Source organism: Xenopus tropicalis, chromosome 5 (genome assembly GCF_000004195.4).
Source record: "Xenopus tropicalis strain Nigerian chromosome 5, UCB_Xtro_10.0, whole genome shotgun sequence".
Lineage (NCBI taxonomy): Eukaryota > Metazoa > Chordata > Amphibia > Anura > Pipidae > Xenopus > Xenopus tropicalis.
In genome coordinates this window covers 110,687,203-110,698,206 of record NC_030681.2, presented here as the reverse complement: position 1 = coordinate 110,698,206, position 11,004 = coordinate 110,687,203, and positions in this window count along the sequence as shown.

The window sequence follows — 11,004 nt, the reverse complement described above, 5'->3', positions numbered from 1 at the left end:
GACTAAATAACTGCAGGTAGAGCACATAGAGCACAGCCCCCCCTTATGCATTGCCCCTGTTTGGGGGCATTTGGTGGCCACGTCTTTATGTGTACCCATACATATGGGGTATCGTTTTATTCAGGGGAACTTGCAGATTGAGGTTTAGTAAGTTTTTGGTAGTTGCCATGGAGATTTTGGGGAGAAATCTAGGTTTTTATCTGGTTTTTCCTTGATTTCTGACCAAAATCTAGGGTTGTATCTGTTTTTTCCTTGATTTCTGACCAAAGCGCTGACTTCTGCAAGGGACTGCGGCCACAATTTTCCATGTAGAAAGAGAAGAGTGGCGTCTCTGAATAGCTGAAGGTGTGCACTTTTCAGAAATATATAGTTTGTGGGGGTTATTTCACAGGTATGGGGGTGTTTAGACTAAATAACTGCAGATAGAGCACAGCCCCCCCTTATGCATTGCCCCTGTTTGGGGGCATTTGGTGGCCACGTCTTTATGTGCACCCATACATATGGGGTATCGTTTTATTCAGGGGAACTTGCAGATTGATGGTTAGTAAGTTTTTGGTAGTTGCCATGGAGATTTTGGGGAGAAATCTAGGTTTGTATCTAGTTTTTCCTTGATTTCTGACCAAAGCGCTAACTTCTGCAAGGGACTGCGGCCACAATTTTCCATGTAGAAAGAGAAGAGTGGTGTCTCTGAATAGCTGAAGGTGTGCACTTTTCGGAAATATATAGATTGTGGGGGTTATCTCACAGGTAGGGGGGGTTAACACTGAAAAACTGCAGGTAGTGCACATAGAGCGCAGCCCCCAAAATTTCAACTGAAATTGCCCTTATGCATTGCCCCTGTTTTGGGGCATTTGGTGGCCACGTCTTTATGTGCACCCATACATATGGGGTATCGTTTTATTCAGGGGAACTTGCAGATTGATGTTTAGTAAGTTTTTGGTAGTTGCCATGGAGATTTTGGGGAGAAATCTAGGTTTTTATCTGGTTTTTCCTTGATTTCTGACCAAAGCGCTGACTTCTGCAAGGGACTGCGGCCACAATTGTCCATGTAGAAAGAGAAGAGTGGTGTCTCTGAATAGCTGAAGGTGTGCACTTTTCGGAAATATATAGATTGTGGGGGTTATCTCACAGGTAGGGGGGGTTAACACTGAAAAACTGCAGGTAGTGCACATAGAGCGCAGCCCCCAAAATTTCAACTGAAATTGCCCTTATGCATTGCCCCTGTTTTGGGGCATTTGGTGGCCACGTCTTTATGTGCACCCATACATATGGGGTATCGTTTTATTCAGGGGAACTTGCAGATTGAGGTTTAGTAAGTTTTTGGTAGTTGCCATGGAGATTTTGGGGAGAAATCCTAGGTTTTTATCTGGTTTTTCCTTGATTTCTGACCAAAATCTAGGGTTGTATCTGGTTTTTCCTTGATTTCTGACCAAAGCGCTGACTTCTGCAAGGGACTGCGGCCACAATTTTCCATGTAGAAAGAGAAGAATAGTGTCTCTGAATAGCTGAAGGTGTGCACTTTTCGTAAATATATAGATTGTGGGGGTTATCTCACAGGTAGGGGGGGTTATCACTGAAAAACTGCAGGTAGTGCACCTAGAGCGCAGCCTCCAAAATTTCAACTGAAATTGCCCTTATGCATTGCCCCTGTTTTGGGGCATTTGGTGGCCACGTCTTTATGTGCACCCATACATATGGGGTATCGTTTTATTCAGGGGAACATGCAGATTGATGGTTAGTAAGTTTTTGGTAGTTGCCATGGAGATTTTGGGGAGAAATCTAGGTTTGTATCTAGTTTTTCCTTGATTTCTGACCAAAGCGCTAACTTCTGCAAGGGACTGCGGCCACAATTTTCCATGTAGAAAGAGAAGAGTGGTGTCTCTGAATAGCTGAAGGTGTGCACTTTTCGGAAATATATAGATTGTGGGGGTTATCTCACAGGTAGGGGGGGTTATCAATGAAAAACTGCAGGTAGTGCACATAGAGCGCAGCCCCCAAAATTTCAACAGAAATTGCCCTTATGCATTGCCCCTGTTTTGGGGCATTTGGTGGCCACGTCTTTATGTGCACCCATACATATGGGGTATCGTTTTATTCAGGGGAACTTGCAGATCGATGTTTAGTAAGTTTTTGGTAGTTGCCATGGAGATTTTGGGGAGAAATCTAGGTTTTTTATCTGGTTTTTCCTTGATTTCTGACAAAAGCGCTTACTTCTGCAAGGGACTGCGGCCACAATTTTCCATGTAGAAAGAGAAGAGTGGTGTCTCTGAATAGCTGAAGGTGTGCACTTTTCATAAATATATAGTTTGTGGGGGTTATTTCACAGGTAGGGGGGGTTAACACTGAAAAACTGCAGGAAGTGCACATAGAGCGCAGCCCCCACATTTTTAGCTGTAATTGCCCTTGTGCATTGCCCCTGCTTTGGAGTGTTTGGTGCCCATGTCTTTATGTGCACCCATACATATGGGGCATCATTTTATTCAGGAGAAGTTTGTCTTTCAAATATGCCTTTGTTAGAAAATTTTTATGAGATTTTTTTTTGTCAAATCCACATTTGATCATGCGTCCAAGTTTACGTTTTAGAAAAAAAAAAAAATGTCATAAAAAGTTCCAAATTTCACAATGCACTGACAAAAGGTATTTGGCTTTTGAGTGAAAACTACATTGCACCTAGAAACCTGAAGGTCTGTAGTTTCTAAAGATACCAAACATGAGGGGATATTTTAGATTTACATATAAGTTATGCTGCATCAACTGTTACAAGCGCTTTTCTGCTTTGTTCTGGTGTGATATTGTACTAAGTATTGCTTTAGTTTGGGGGTTACTTCTGGACAGGAACTGTGGGGTACCACCACATATTTGGTATCGTTGGAATTGGGAGTATCAGGGCTTTTACAAACAATAAAAAAAAGTGAGTAAAATTAACTTTTCTATGGAAAAAAACCTCAAAATATACAGAAATTTTTCATAATTTTATTTTTTTTTTACATATTTCACCCAAAATACACATCATATCTCCAGAAAAGTTATAAAATTTGGTATGTATGTCGAAGCCCAATTAGTGACGAAAAAAACGATATATAATTTCCCTAGTTTCGTGGAGGTTTTCCTACCAAAAAACATTGTTAAAGTGAATGAGTACAAAATGCTTAAAAAACGTCTGGCACTGGGGGGAACCGAAATGACGAATTCGGCTGGCACTTAAAGGGTTAATAGGTCACTTAACATAATATAAATTATCTATTGTTTTCCTTTAAAGAAGCACATATAAACTGTAATGCTGGTATAAGTAAATATGTTTGTTACGCCACTCATTGTACTTTGTGTATTTACCCTACCATCACCCTATCATCCATATGTATCAAGCTAGCAGTGCTCACAACTATTTTAGCTGCAAACATTTTAGCTAGTAATGTAATGTAGTCTTAACCAACAGCAACATGACCTATGCCCTATATGCATATTTGTGTTTATTGTAAACAAGACTGAACATAATGCCTAGGTTATATGCACCAGTATCCCCACTTATAATTGTATCATGTATTTGTGTTAAAAATGTTAAATTCATTTAAAAATGTTAAATAATGTATGTTTAAAATGTATTTACCAGCCCCACTGAAAAGTCATCCGTGTTCTTTTCAAATATTCAGATAACATCCCTGTACTTTGTGTTTCAAGAAATGCCTGAAGTACTATGCCCCATATCCTCTTTGGAGGCTTCTCTGGTGGCATGCAAACTACCTGTGTTATGTTGGATATAATCATGATAATTTGCACATGGGTTTCATGGTGATTATAGCATGGGTTTGCTTAAACTTTGGCCCAATTAGGCTAATTGGTGACAATTAATTCTGAAGTATCTATTCTAATAGATACTTATTTATGGTTTCTGAATCAGTGCCTTGCAACAAATCCTAATACAGGTATCGGACCCCTTATCCGGAAACCCGTTATGCAGAAAGCTCCGAATTACGGAAAGCCCGTCTCCCATAGACTCCATTTTAATCAAATAATTCAGAATTTTAAAACTGATTTCCTTTTTCTCTGTAATAATAAAACAGTACCTTGTAATTGATCCCAACTAAGATATAATTAATCCTTATTGGATGCAAAACAATCCTATTGGGTTTAATTAATGTTTTATTAATTTCTTAGTAGACTTAAGGTGTGGAGATCCAAATTATGGAAAGACCCCTTATCCGGAATACCCTTGGTCCCGAGCATTCTGGATAATGGGTCCTATACCTGTATTGCTTTTTTGTCCATAGAAGAATTATTTCAATATGATCATTTAAAAATAAATACAAGAATAGAAAGATGGACTAATGCAACAACTGAATTTTGGAATTTGTTACATCTATAGGTGTAAGATCTTATAATATTAATATTTATTCTGTGTATTTACTGATAAATTGGGTTACTGAATATTCAACAAATCATCTATATTTAATGATAAATAAATGGGATTCCTATTTAATTGCTGGACATTTACAATAAATCCATTCTGTAAGGAAGTATTTTGCATAATTTGCAAACAAAGCCGTTAATGGATTTGGTTTATCCAAAGTTAATTCCGTTATTATGATTAGAGCAAACCATTATATGTTTAGTATAAAACATATATCTACCATAATTATACGTTTCAAATGATGTACTAGTTTCAAATCAGCTGTCTCATACATGCAAAGGAATTTATTTTTTCTGTTTTTACGGCAATGTGTTTGCTACCAGTCGGTGGTTTGTTTTTCCATTGTCTAAGCAAAGCTATTGTGTTTAGCAGAGTCTTAGATATTACACAGTTACATAGATAATACATAATGTTGACCTGCTGCAGAAAGCCCTGATAAAAGAAACTATGCACAACCTTGAATTTAAATGCCATGCATTATAGAAATGATACAGAATGGTACAAAGTGCAAATTTTGGGGCAATACACATATAAGAACATATAGTGAAAGAATTTTCTAGAAAAATAAATTTCCTACATATTTTTGAAAGTGATTGCCTGTATTGTTATACCTCTGCAGAAGTATAACCTGTTCATCAATATTATATTTCTTCAGAAAGTATGCTTCCTTTCTGTTTCCAAACCCCTTTTAATAAAAAGTCAGTATGTGAATGATTGTTTTCTGCCAGTAACCTAGGATTAGAGCTTTGCTTTAACATTTGGCATAATTTTCCAGTTTACATTAACAAGCAGAGTATTTTGAATTACAATAGTTCTTCATATTTGTACATATAAAGAAAGCATACAGATCTGAGTTCATTTTAGAATGCACAGCTAGTAATGTTTAGTGAATATTGTTTCATTTTTCTTAGTCAACAGTAATAAGAAGTTGCTTTTATTGGTGGTTTACTGTTATGAAAATGCGTAAGATATTCTGTATGCCCGGAGATGACTACTAACTGTAGATCATCAGAGTGAAATTGTAAGTAGAAAAAGGAACAAGATACCCCCAGTATCAGAGGAACATAGCAATGAATCAATATCCAAGAACAATCAAGGTAAACGGCTATGACACACAGTGCTGCTTGTACCCGGCTTCTTCTTGTGGCTATTAAATGCCAGAAAATACCCTGCCATAGGCAATTCCGAGAATTGTGTCTGGTAAAACACAAACACACATAGAGACAATTCTCAGTCTAATTTGTAGCCACAACAGTAGCTGCCTACAAGTACTGTAGCTCAGTGTGTATCATTGTCCTAAAACTGCACAGTAATCACAGGTTTTAGCATTGTCCAGGCTGAGAAACTAGAAAATTAGCCGACATTTAGTGCTATTAAAAATGCATAGCATACTGTAGCACAGAAGTGTGCTTGCATTCTTTTTCTCAACTCTCTGTAGGATTCTAAAAATGATATATTGATACTATTTAATAGGTGAATTTATTGTGTTTGATTAGAAGCTTTTTTAAATAGGTTAATAGGCTTATTATTTTCTTTTAAGACACCTTAGTCACCTTTAGAAGATGTAAGCCCTAATGTGCATAGAATATTTTAGTTCTTCAGAGGACGAACTTTACCAGCAATAACATGGAGAAGATGACCACCACTAATATTGATGCAATGTTTTAGAGTGAAACACTCAAAAAGAACTCCATGCTTCTTGGTGAAAATCCTTAATAGGCAATCTTCAATGTGATCACGTGCAGCTTCCTCTTGGAATCAGCGCCTCTTTAGATGAGCCTCAAATAGAAGCTCAACGCATTTCGCGTGCTCTATGCACGCTTCCTCAGGAGCCAGTGAAAAAAATTATGAACCCCCTTGTTCCCAGCGGGCTCATTTTATAGTCCTACCCCGTGTACAAATTACAAGCAATGGCGTGAACCCGGAAGTGTCGCGTGTCTCTCTCCCTACACTTCCGGGTTCACGCCGTTGCTTGTAATTTGTACACGGGGTAGGACTATAAAATGAGCCCGCTGGGAACAAGGGGGTTCATAATTTTTTTCACTGGCTCCTGAGGAAGCGTGCAGAGAGCACGCGAAACGCGTTGAGCTTCTATTCATTACTGCTTTTATCATTGTATACACTGTAAGTAGCCTGCACTGAGCAGGGCTTTATGTTTATATTAAACAATTTACACTATATATTTTTGCCTCCTCTTCCATTCTATATACACTGAGGATTTTGATCCCACTTCAATCAATGCCCGGTCGGGTTGGTCTATATGCTCCATTTTTAATGGTGTCTGGTGAGCATTTATACTAGACACTATGATTGGGTGTTACACTCTGTAATCAGCTATTCGTTAAGCACTTTTGGGTTTTGGTTCACACAATATCCATTTGATCTGCACTATATTTTGTTTATGTTTTTATTTTATGCGCTTCCACTGACAACACTGCATACACTAATATTGATGCATTCATTCAAATTTAATATGATAGTCAAGTATTTCACTGTCCATCCATAAGTCGTCTCAGTATTCTCTTTGTATCTTGAGACATTTGCTCTTTAATACATTTAGCAACATTTGGAGTTTGGGCAAACATTTTTGTGGAGATGCATTTTTTCATATTTAAAATAAGGTATGTAAGTAAATATATATATATCATACAGTTTTATTTTTATTGTCAGAGTGGTTTATTGTGACAGAAGAACAAGAAGAACAGAAGTAACAGAATATGCACAGAATGCACAGTAGAATGCAAATTTTTCGCGTATATGTGTACGTCGATACTGTAATTTGTGTGTAGTGATAAAATTCTGTACTATATGCAAAGACACTGTGATTTTGGGGGGAAGCAACAATTGCTATTAGTAAATAAGTTTCATTGGTCCTTTGTTTGTATGTGGCAAAAAAGCTTTGAAAAACCTGATAAAAAGAATGTGAGTGGAATGGGATAGAAAGAAATACTGTACATTCACTTAAGAAACCAGAAAAACAATACCAGGTTGTTATTTGGGGCCAAAACATTGACAAAAAAGACATCCACATAGTGGTTGCACCAGCGTTTTTATGTTGCTACAATCATATTCTTATTGTGCTCATTAATTTCACTGAGGGGCAATAGTGTGTAGTGCTCTGAGACACAAGAGTGTCCGGTACTTTACACTTTGTTCACTGAGACACAACACAATGAGAGAACCATGAAAGAAACAGCATCTCAAGAGGTTGAAAGGAGCATTTATCGGATTTCAACTTTGCATTTGTGCCTGTGTCCTTTAATGAACCTTTATATGTTCTGGATGAATGTAATTCTTTGCTTAAATATGTAGTTTATCTCAGTAAAGCTTTAAATAATATTTGTAGTCATTCCTTTTGATTTCAACATCAAATATATTTCCTACCTAGTCTGCATAATATGTTTAAGGCTAAGCAATGGTGTCCTGTGTTGTGCGCTGTTGTCAACATGATTCACATCTGTCCCTTCAATATAACATTGTATACTATTTTCTATATTTCGTAGTTATACAGTAGGTGTACTTGACTATAAAATGTATACACAGCACTTTATGACATACTGGCAATATTTACACAAATACTATCTATACACAAACTTCCATTTTTCCATTCAAGAATAATGTGCCTCCAAGGCCACACAAAGATTATATGAATCATCAAGTATTTTTATTCAGAGTTCATGGAATGACTCAAGCTAGATACTGGCAGAAGTTGAAGATGGCAGAATAACACTTTCCAGGCCAGGGCAAGCTTAATAAATATATGAGCAAACTGCAAAAACCATTTCATTGCAATGTTGTTGACTAACTCATATAAACAAAACCATTTCTGAAATAAATAGTTTTGTGTTTTTGTCAAGCTGTTTTCTTAAAATGATGGTACATGAGTTGTTATAGGTTGTTAAAGTAATAAAACTGTTATAAGCCTTGTTAAGCAGAAATGTATCAAGTGGGTCACCATGGAATATTCTGATTACAGAGATATGCATCAAACAGAATTAATAGGACTTATTTATGAACAGTGGGCAAATTGTATGTGTCATTGCTCTGGTGCAAACATACCCAGTGTTGACAAATGAGCCTTACTAGTGGCTTTGGTAGTATGGCTCTTTTAACTACCGTATTTTTCGCTGTATAAGACGCTCCGGAATATAAAACACACCCAATGTTAAAGGAGAAAAATCTAGAAAAAAAAGATTCTGAACTATATAATATACTAATTATCAAGTACTTGCCATCCTGCTGTGTGCTTTGCATGACTAGAGGTGCGCGCGCCAATGTCAGCAGTGTCAGTGCGCGCCGATCGGCACTGCAAGGGGGGGTAATATCCCCCCAAATATTACGAAAGTGCCCCCATACACAGTGCCCCAATTGCCCCATAGACAGTAACCCCCACACACAGTGCCCCAATAGAAAGTGCCCCCATACACAGTACCCCAATTGTCCCCATAAACAGTGCCCCCATACACAGTGCCCCAATTGCCCCATAGACAGTAGCCCCCACACACAGTGCCCCCAATAGAAAGTGCCCACATACAGTGCCCCAATTGCCCCCATACACAGTGCCCCAATTTCCCCCATACACAGTGCCCCCAATTGCCCCCATACACAGTACCCCCCATAGACAGGAGCCCCCACACACAGTGCCCCCAAAGAAAGTACCCCCAACAGACCAAGTCATCGCTGGAGGCTCCTTCTCTCTTATGCCGCTGCAACAGGCACTTCTATAAGGTTGTGCCTCGTCGCTGACGTGTGACGTCATACGCACGGGCACAACATTATAAAAAGGCCTGACGCTACCGCATAAGAGAGAAGGAGCCTCCGGCGATGACTTGGCGGTACTGGGGTGAGTATTCGCCGTATAAGATGCACCAACTTCCCCCCCCAGTTTTGGGGAAGAAAAATTGCATCTTATACGGCGAAAAATACGGTACTAATTTGCTGTTATAGGCTACTGCACTGAAACAAACATACTCCTACTACTACATATGCTTAAAGAAGAAGGAAAGCCTAAGTCACTTGGGGGTGCCCCTAAGTGAGAACTGCACCAGCCCAGAGTAGCTGCGAGCGCTTCCTTCTTCCGCGTTGGTGGGCTTGCACATGCGCATTAGAGTGAAAGCTGAACTTTAACAACAAAGTCGGCTTTTCATGTTAATGCACATGTGCCGGCCCAGGGATTTTGCCAGCAGAAGAAATACAGAAGGAGGAAGGGCTCGCTACATGTACCCCGGGCTGTCACGGTTTTCTCCAAACAGGAGCACCTGCACGGGGTACAAGGTAAGTGATTAAAGTCACTTGGGGGTGCCTAACATTTTAGCACCCCCAAGTGACTTAGCCTTTCCTTCTCCTTTAAAAACATAGGGGATTCTGTAATAAAAGGCACTAAGTTTTCCCAGGAGCAGTAATCCAAAACAACCTATTAGCAGGTAGCATTTATTGGTCACCTGTTTAAAGGGTATGTAAAGTCATCCCATTAAGTTAAGGGATTCTAATAGAATCCCTAAAAACAGGCATTCTAATATACATCCATTATTTTATTCTTAAGGTGGCCATACACCTTACGATTATGGTCACAGGAAAGATAGTTTGTTTCCTCCACTGAGCTAAATCGTCAGATATGGAGGTAGAAATAGAGATTCTACCTCCACCTGACGATTCAGCCCTAAACACACATTTTGCCAGAACAATATTTTCATCCCGCCCAATCAATATTTGGTGATTGTATAGTGGATTGATAAAATGACCGATATCGCAGGAGCGCCAGATACCGGTCATCTTGTTGATCCACCATACACGCACCGAATATCGCACAAAACTAGGTTTCATACGATAATATCAACGCGTGTATGGCCACCTTTATTGTTGTGAAGTTAAAGGACCCGTTGTCTTCAGCTCTAATAGGCAGGCTCAGCCATCCCTACCTTGACTTCACAAGAAACTAAGGCAGTCACAGGCTGTCCTGTTCTCTTAGTGCAGCCAGACCCTGTAGGAACAGAGACTACGCAGGCAGCAAATGAGCATACTTGCCTATGATTGGTTCCTTCTTATTTAATGTTGAAATGTTTTTTAGCAGACTTAAAACATGGTGAATCTGATACAAATTATGGAAAGATCCCCAAAACCCCAGGCCCCAAGCATTATCAATAATGTATCCTATAACTGTAGTATTCTGTTTAGTTTTCTACTTGGTGGTTTGTAATACAAAACTCAGTTCAATTTTCTTACCATTATATGATTTTTTTATTATAGCCAGCAAGTGAATTCACAAAGTGCACTATAGCAACACATATAGCTGGGCATATATTGTGTGTCAAAAAGTCCTACAAAAACAGATCTTCTGCTGGTGGGATAGACACATTGCAGAATAGAATTACGCCCCATATGTGAGGATGATATACTACCTGTAAAGATGTGCTGGGTCTTTGGTGCATCTGGAGCTCTTGTTTCATTACAGCTGGCCCAGGACTGATGCCAATATGGCACAGATTAAGGAATATCACAATATCACACTGATAGTGAGCATAAATAGTCCCTACTGTCCTAGTAGTTATTGGGGGTTCCTGATCTAAGCCTCTCTTGGTCCTTGGTTCCTAGCCTGT